This window comes from Panthera onca, chromosome E1 (genome assembly GCF_046562875.1).
Source record: "Panthera onca isolate mPanOnc1 chromosome E1, mPanOnc1 haplotype 2, whole genome shotgun sequence".
Lineage (NCBI taxonomy): Eukaryota > Metazoa > Chordata > Mammalia > Carnivora > Felidae > Panthera > Panthera onca.
This window is the reverse complement of record NC_138352.1, coordinates 8,946,838-8,956,669: the sequence shown is the minus strand read 5'-3', so window position 1 is coordinate 8,956,669 and position 9,832 is coordinate 8,946,838.

The following is a 9,832-nucleotide window of genomic DNA, read 5'->3' as shown; positions in this document are numbered from 1 at the left end:
TTGCCTCTTCCCTCCTTAGTTCTGTTGATTTTTGCTTTATGTGTTTTTAAGTTCTGTTATTAGTTGCATACAAATGTAAGGCTGTTGGGTGTTCTTGACAAATTCATATTTTTATCACTATGATAAAATATCAATGCAATAAAATACTGCTAAAACTCCTTATTTTTAAATCTAATTTGTCTGATAATCTCTAGCCACACCAGTTTTCTGATGCTTGGTGTTTGCACTGGGATGGCTTTTACTCTTCTCAACTTGTCCATGACCTTAAGTTGTTTGTCTTATAAACAGCACATAGTCATACCTTGCTTTTATCCATTTTGACGATGCTTGTCATGAAACTTAAGAGTTAGGTCTGTTTGTGGTTTTAAAAATTATTATATGGTTGAGGGGCACCTGGGTGGCTCGGTTGATTGAGCATCCAACTCTTGGTTTTGGCTCAGGCCACAATCTCACAGTTAGTGAGTTAGAGCCCGGAGTTGGGCTCTATGCTGACAGTACGGAGCCTGCTTGGGAATCTCTCTCTCTCTCCCTCTCAATCTGCCCCTCCCCTGCTCTTGCCATCTCTTTCTCTCTCCCTCTCAAAATAAATAAATACACTTTAAAAAAATAAACAGGGGAGCCTGGGTGGCGCAGTCGGTTAAGCGTCCGACTTCAGCCAGGTCACGATCTCACGGTCTGTGAGTTCGAGCCCCGCGTCAGGCTCTGGGCTGATGGCTTGGAGCCTGGAGCCTGTTTCCAATTCTGTGTGTCTCCCTCTCTCTCTGCCCCTCCCCCGTTCATGCTCTGTCTCTCTCTGTCCCAAAAATAAATAAAAAACATTGAAAAATAAAAAAAAATAAAAAAAAATGAACAAAATATTATATAGCTGAATTTAAGTCTACTTTCAATATTTGCTTTCTATTTGTCCTGTTACTTGTTCTTCTACTCTCCATTCCTTTCTTACTTTTTTAGAATCTTTTTCAACATTTCATTTTATCTCTTCTATTGTTTTTGTAAAGTAATCCCTCTTTGGGGCCCCTGAGTGGCTCAGTCAATTAAGCATCTGACTTTGGCTCAGGTCATGATCTCACGGTCCATGAGTTCAAGCCCCACACCGGGCTCTGTGCTGACAGCTCAGAACCCAGAGTTGCTTCTGATTCTGTGTCTCGCTCTCTGCCCCTCCCCCACTCACGCTCTGTCTCTCTCTCTCTCTCAAAAATACATAATCAGGGGCGCCTGGGTGGCGCAGTCGGTTAAGCGTCCGACTTCAGCCAGGTCACGATCTCACGGTCCGTGAGTTCGAGCCCCGCGTCAGGCTCTGGGCTGATGGCTCAGAGCCTGGAGCCTGTTTCCGATTCTGTGTCTCCCTCTCTCTGTCCCTCCCCCGTTCATGCTCTGTCTCTCTCTGTCCCAAAAGTAAATAAACGTTGAAAAAAAAAAAAAATACATAATCATGAAAAAATTAAAAAATAAATAAATAAAGCAAGCCCTCTTCGCGTTAGTTTTTAGTGGCTACTCTAGATTATGATATTTACCTTCAACTTAACATAGTTTACCTTGAAATCATTTTGTGCTGCTTTACAAACAATATAAAAATCTCGCTACCTGCTATAATGCACTCTTGCCATTTATACATTGTACTTTGATGTAAGGTGTAAAACCACAATACATTTTTATAATTTTTTTTTAATTTTTTTTTAACGTTTATTTATATTTGAGACAGAGAGAGACAGAGCATGAACAGGGGAGGGTCAGAGAGAGAGGGAGACACAGAATCTGAAACAGGCTCCAGGCTCTGAGCGGTCAGCACAGAGCCCGATACGGGGCTCGAACTGACGGACTGTGAGATCGTGACCTGAGCCGAAGTCGGCCGCTTAACCGACTGAGCCACCCAGGTGCCCCCGTTTTTATAATTTTTACTTTAATCCATAGTCTCCTACAGAAATCTTAAGATTATTTTTCACAAAATATGAAAATAATCTGTAATTATCCTCAGGTTTACACATTTGTACTCTTCACTTCTTCCCACAGATAGAGGCTTCCATGCAGAATGCTTTCCTACAGTCTGAAAAACTTCTTTCAGCATCTCTTGTGGTGCAGGCCTGCTGGAGAAAAGCTGCTCAGTTTTGTCATCTGAAAGTGTTTCTGGTTCATTTGTATTTTTGCAGAACACTTTCAGTGGGCACAAAATTCTAGATTGATGATTTTATGTTTTTATTTTTAACACTTTAAATACATCATTCCATTGTCTGCTGTCTGCCATTTCTTTTATGAGAGGGCACACATTATCCTAATTGTTATTATTTTTAATGTGTTATGTATTTTTTAGTTGGTGGCTTTTAAAAGTTTCTCTGTATCTTTGGGTTTTGTTGTTAACTGTGATATGACTAGGTATGGGTGGGTTTTTTTTTTTAATATTTATGCTGATTGGAGAGTGTTAAACTTTTTGGACATGTGGACATCCTTGACCAATTCTAGAATATTCTTTACTACATCTGTCTAAATATTTCTTCAGTTGCATTTTACTCCCTTTCTTCTGGGACTTTAATTACATACACATTACTACTGCCCCTATAGGCTCAGATGATCAGTTCAATTTGTTGTAGTTTTCTCTTTCTGCCTAATCAGATGATTTCTATTGACTTGTCTTCAAGTTCACTGATTATTTCTTTCGTAACATTCAGTCTGATATTAAGCCCATTTAGTAAATCTTTATTTCTGACTCAGGAGTTTTCAGTTTTAGAATAACCATTTGGTTCTTTTTTATACTTCGATGTTGAAATTTGCCATCTGTTCACATATGTCACTCACCTCTCACACTGGATCCATTAAAATATTTTAAATTGTGATTTTAAAATTCTTGTTTGCTCATTGTGACATCTGGAATATCTTTGGTTTTGCTTCAACAACTTTTTTTCCCATTTTGATTATAGGTGACATTTTCTGCTTTGTCAAGTGTTTTGTAATTTTTTATTATATTTCAGACATTGTATATAAAAGAACAGTAGAGACTAAAGTACATAATAATTACTCAGTAAAGTGGGAAGCTGAATCAGCTTAATTTGTGGTGGAGTCAAGTTGAGTCTGGGCTTCGTTGCATCTTTAGTTACCACTGATCCACTACTGACTTCAGATGTTTAGAGGGTTGAATAGACTTTTCCCTGAAGCTTGGGATCTGAATACTGGCAAGTCTTCTGAACCACAGGCAATCTCTCTGTTTCAGAGCCCAGATTCTTTGGGTTCACTTGGGAATTCTTTTGCTATTCACCTCCACACCTGGCTTTCTTCCTTCAATGATCTCTCTCCACCTTGCTTCCCTACTCATATACTTTGTCTGGATGCTGTCTCGCACTTGGTGAAGGCTTGGTGCACATTGATGTCATCTCTCAGCTCTCCTGACCTGCCTTCAGCCACCTCCATACTCTTGGGAAAGAATTGGAAGGTGTGACTGGGCTCCACGGGATACAGATCTGCCATATTAGTTGCTACATGCCTATTAAAAGTTATCAAAGTTTGGCCTGATTCTTTATACCACTGTCTGTTGTGGGTTTAGCCTTCCTCCTCCACAGTCATGGGTCTCTTCTATCCTAGGAAGGACTTGTAAATTTCTGGAATTTGTGTCCTCAGCTCTCTGCTGGGTTTTAAAAGATGTCTTTCCTCCAGCTTGTTCTCATTTTTAGGATAAAAAAGTAGAGGGGGGAGTCTCTTAAAACTTTCTACATCCTAACTAATGTAGAAACACCTTGCTAATCAGAAGCAGATGTCTTAAGAAATCATTCTTGAATGAATGAATGTTCCTGCTTCCTGGGCAGCTCCTTGTCCGTCTGGAAATGCTCCCTCAGCCTTCACCTCTTCCTCCTTGAAGTCTTTGCCAACTTCCCCAGTAGCCTTGGGCACTTCTTATTCTAGTCTCCTCTGTTCTTTGATCCTGCCTACATTAATGCTATTTTTCTTACTATATCATAATTGTTTGCATGTCTGTCTTCTCTGCTGAAGTTTGAGTTCCTTGAGGGCAAGAATCCTGTGGTTAATGAATTACACACACACACACACACACACACACACACACACACACACACAAAGATACACTAATTAGTAAACCAACATGTGCTTATTGTAACAACTAACACATGAATTTGTATCTTTTGTGTCCAGGTCTAGGTCCTAGTGCCCTGTCTGACCCATGGTAAGCACAAAATACATACTTGTGGATTCATGGACAAATAAATAAATAAATATAAATACACTCCCTGATTTCTGTTCTGAAGCTACATCAACGTAAGATATGGTTACCACCTGCTCACATGTGATCTTTTACTTTCTGCTTGGCTGGGGAAGGGAGTGGGGGGGGCAAGTATTGATTGGCATGTGCAAATTTGTAATTCAGTCTGAATATTCTGCGTTTGTGCTGTTTGCTTTAAAGATTAAATTTTTGGCAGCACGAACCAGTGTCCAGAGATGGCAATAGGCAAAGGATTTTGGCACGTGCCCAACACCACCGGCCCATGGACAGCAAAATCCACTCTGAAAAGGAAACCGGGCTTTGAAGGTGGGATGCTGTGCCAGGAATGGTCTTCAGCAAGGCAGGCATTTCCTATTTCTATTCTTAGAACTTCAGATCCAGGGAAGGATAAGAGCACCAAGGGCGTCTATTCTAACCCTTGAACCAAATCCCCCTATGTCTCCTGCACCCCCAGAATTCCGCCTTTGGACACAACTGCTCAGTTATGCATGGGATTTGGACTCAAACAACCTGAGTGCCAATCTCTCAGCTCTTAAACTCTCTGGGCCTCTGTTTCTTCATCTGTAGATTGGGGGTGTCGATGCCTGCCGCTTTTGAGTGCTTAGGGAAAGCCTGTTGGCAAAGTACCTGCACTGAGTTTCTTCTTTTCCCTGGCTTCCTCTGCCCACCTCAGTCTAAGCATCAATCTGTTGCCACCAGAGCAAGTCATGCCAGGGTAAGTTACCACTCTGTCTAGAAGGTCACCTTCATGCCCTCCTTTCTCTGTCATTACCAAGGCCACCTCGTAGTCCAAGGCCACTCTGGGCAGGGCATGACCTGAGGAGAAAGACACTGGGAAATTTCCATCGTCAGGCTGTTGGGAATTTTCAGGTGACAAGGAGAAAGAAGGGAAGAGAAAGGAAGTGGGTAAGGATGATGAGCCACAACATGCATACAAGAGGGAGTAGAATCAGGGCTGCTCAGTGGAGGGCACGGATGGTACCTGCCCCTACGCTGGGTCCAGAGACCTCTTCACAGGCTCAGCCCTGCTCCCCATGGAGCCTCTGAGCCAGGCCAAACACACTAAGGTGGACAAAGAACTGGGCCACTAGCTGAGAGCATAGCCAGTATAGACAGAGAAACATACGATTTGACAGTAGGAGAATCCAGCCACATGTTCATTTTTTTGTCTTCCTGGGAATAAGAATGGAGTAGTGAGTGTCTAGAAATGAGAGTTGGGAGTTCCTTGGAGAGTCCTGACCCCTCCTGATCCAACCTAGCAAGAATGAGCATAACAAAATGAGAGGAACTAGGGTTTATGGAACACCTACCGGGTAGGAGCCAGGCAGTCACCACGCACGGACAGAATCTCTGATCTGCACAAAAAAGGCAGGTAGTATTCCCATTGTATGGATGAAGAAGCTGAAACCTGTCAGTAACAAAACCCAGATTTACTTCTAGGAGTGTCAGATGCCAAAGCAGGGGCTGTTTCCACGATACCAGCCTGCCTACTCTCCAGTTGTGTAAGCCCGCGTGGGTGAATTGGTTTTGTACGTGCAGGACAGGATGAGCTTAGTCACTAGCAGCTGTTTGAGTCACCAGGCATCTCTTTCCAAAGTGTTTTAGATCTTATGGCACTGAGTGTGTCACTGTGTGTGTGTGTTGTGTGTGTGTGTGTGTGTGTGTGTGAGAGAGAGAGAGAGAGAGAGAGAGAGAGAAGATAGAACACACATGGGTGTTTCTCTCCTTTCATAATAATGGATAGCAATTCTGAGAAAGTTCCCTTTGTAGGATTCAGGCTATGTTGGGGAGTTTGTTTTCCCAACTCCCTGCAGAAAAGTTAATCAATTTTAGAGCCAACCCCTTCTGTGCCAAGATGACAACTGGGAGAAAAGGGATTGGTTTTTTAGCTGCTGGGTTTGCTGGGTAGCCCCCCCTCCCACTTCCATGGGGCCACTTATTGACATTGAAATATCTCAACAATAAGCAGCTATTGATGGCCCCCGAGGTCAATACCAAGATTCATTGACCCAGGCTGCAAATATGGGAGGCGGCAAGTCCAAGGTCACTATTTACCTGAAGGGATGAAAAATAAATCTTGATAAGAACCCCAAATAGAAATCAATATGCGTGCTGTGGTGTGCATTGCATAACTTCTCTCCAACAGGAGGGCTATTTTAGGAGGTTTCAGGGGCCCCTCTGCCATCAGAAGCTGAATTCAGGGCTGAAGAGGAAGGAGGAAGAGAAAATGATCCTTCTCTGGATGCCCTGGCCAAGGAGAACGGGCAACGGACACCACTGGGGATCAGTCCAGTCTCCATAGAGAATCTCAGCTTCTGTGGCCCCAACCACTCAGGCCACGTCCTTAAGAAAGAGCAGAGTAGGATTTCCAAACCATATGATCTGTGATGGGCGTGACAAGGTGGTCATCTCCCCAAAGCATGTTTCATTGGACAGTGCCCAGAGAAGCACCGATCAGAATGATTAGCATGACCTTCACCTTTTGGGAAAACTTCTGCTTCTACCCTGGTGGGGAAGCAGAGGCCAAGAGCTAAGCAGTTGCCAGACCCAGGGTAAAGTGGGATTGAGGTGATCAGTTGTCCAGAATGCATCTTCCTTTGTAAGCATTCCAAAGCTTTTAGGTCACTGTGCTGTGACATTTCCTCTCCTTTCAAGGCTATTGTTATTATAATTGTTTAGGCTTAATTAACGTTTTTCCCAATTATGAAAGAAATTCATGTTCTTTGTAGAAAATGTCAAGCCTGTTTACGATGATCCTTTTAATCTCACCCATAGCGCTCAGGCTCTCCGATGCGATGAGGAAAGTACAGGTTTTGAATTTAGATAGATCTGAGTTCGAGCATCAATTCTGTACCATTTAGTAGGCGTGTGGTCTCCGGCAAAGAAAGGAATGATTTTCTGCTGCCATTTCCTGATATATAAACCTCTTTTGTGAATCGATATGAAGATTAAATCAGTATTTATGTAACATAGTCAACAAAATACTAAATATATGGTAGAGTAACATCTGACAAGTTTGATCACAAAATAAACACACACACAATATCCAACTTTAGAAACAGAAATGGGAACATAACGACTGAAGTGGAATAATTTTTAAAAATTGTAAGAGAAGAGTAGACACCTGTACACCTTTATTCCAACAAGTTTGAAAATTGACATGAAATCGATGACTCCTTTAAGAAAGGTAGACGATTGGGGCGCCTGGGCAGCTCAGTCGGTTGTGCCCGACTTTCGATTTTAGCTCAGGTCCTGATCTCATGGTTTCATGAGTTCGAGCCCCTCATAGGGCTCTGTGCTGTTAGCTTGTCGTGTGCTTGAGATTCTCCTTCTCTGTCCCTCCCTCACTCACACTCTGTCTCTCTCAAAATAAATAAACTTTAAAAAATAAAAAAAGGTATACGATCAAAATTGGTTAAAGAAGAGGCAGCAAATCAACATCTGTATGAGTCAGGAGCTGGATAAGATATAGAAATCCTGCTAGGTCTTTCTCAGTGAGGAATTTAATACAAGGAATTGGTAGCATAGGTGATGGAAGAGCTGAGAAACCTTACAGGGTTGCCCAGCAACAGGAGGAAGCTGGCAGCACAAAGGGAAAGGGTAGCTGTAGCAGGGGCCAGTCTGGTAGGAGCTGGATCTGCTGAGCGAGGAGTGAGGGTGCTGAGGACAGTGCCTGACGCCACCAAGGGGCTGCTGCTGCTATCAAAAATGTTACCCAAAGCAAGGTGGGGGAGGGAACACCCTTGTTTCTCCCCACTTTCCTTCTTCCATTTTTCAACCACTGCTTCCCATTGGCCAACCTACTGGGAAGCCAGAGGGCAACGGAGCCTGGTAATGCAGCTCCCTGAGATACAGAACAAAGCAGGGGAAGGTTGGGTGATGGAAGCCAATATCGCTCCTACCATTACATGACTCTCCCAAGGTCATAGTCCCAAGGAACTGATGGGAGAGCTCTAGGAAACCTTCAAGGAACGGTTGACTCCTGTGATGGAGAAATTATTCAGGAACATGGAAAGAACTGCAGATGTCTCTACTGAATTCTATGAAATGGCAGGACACAGAGACCAAACCCAGAGTAGCACAGAAAACAAGAAATGCCTACAAGCTCATTTTGTTATTAAAAATCCAAGGCAAAAAAAAAATAGATCTAATTCATCAGTACATTAAAATACATATTATACTTAAGTTTAATTTGTTTCAGGAATGAAAGGATGGTTTGATATTAGAAAATATATTAATGTCATTTAAAAATTTTTTTTTAACATTTTATTCATTTTCTGAGAGACAGAGAGAGACAGAGAGAGACAGAGCATGAGTGGGAAAGGGGCAGAGAGAGGGAGACACAGAATCCAAAGCAGGCTCCAGGCTCTGAGCTGTCAGCACAGAGCCCCACGCGGGGCTAGAACTCATGAACTGCGAGATCATGATCTGAGCTGAAGTCGGACGCTCAACCGACTGAGCCACCCAGGCGTCCCTATATTAATGTCAGTTTTACGTGAATAAATGTAAAAATCATTCTGGTTATTTCAGCGGGTATTAAAGAGAGATTTGATAACATCCAACAATTTTCCTCATTAAAAAAGAAAAGCGTTGGCCCTCACAACAAGGTTTTTATTTTTGCAGGATTCAAGGCTGTGGTGGGTGGCGGGGGAGGGGGGGAGGTGGTGGTCATTTCCCTGCCCCTCCCCCCATTCTCAAGAGGAAACATCAATCAACCTTGTATCTGGGGTCATCTGGGGCTCACGTGGCCACCGGGAGGGAAAGTTTGGGCTTATCTGCCGCTTTATCAGGCAGACCTCTCCTATTACCATCGAGTCTTTTACCGACATTAAACCGTCTCAGTAATAAAAGATTTATGGGACAGAAAAAACGTTTTTCAACCTAGTAAAGTTTCCTTCATGCTACAGCAAAACAACCACAAATATCGCGCTCGATTCTTATATACTAAAACCATTCCCACTAAACACACTTTCATGGGAAGTTTAAATGCTATCGTTCCTACCATTTAACACTGCCGGGGAGGTACAGGCTGGCACGATGAGGAAATTAAACAAAATCATGTTTACATATTGGTCCAGGAGAGACCCAGCTGTCACTATTTGCACACAATATGATTACCAGCCCAGAGAATGCCGGGGAATCAACCGAAAAGCTATTAGAACAAATAAAATTAAGTTGAGTTTAAAGTCGACATACAAAATCCAATAGCTTTTCTCTTCACCAGCAATAACCAACTAGCAAATAACACGGATGCCATACTGAATCACGATGGAAACTATAAAATACCCAGACAAACCTAATAAAGAAATTATGAAGAATATGGCAACACTTCACCGAAGGACATGTTCTTTGGAAGATTCGGCCTTGAAAATACATTAATTCTCTTTATACCATGATATAAATGTAATGTTATTGCAATTAAAATCCAGACAAGAGATCTTTTAACTTGACGAGTTGGTTCTAAAATACGTATGGAAAAAGCAATGCCTGAAAATAGCTGAGAAATTTTTAGAAAAGAAGCAGAGTGAGTAGGGTCCTGCCCTATTAGGTGGAAAAACATATACCACGGGCATTTGTTAAGATAACTGAGTAATAATGCAAGAATAGACA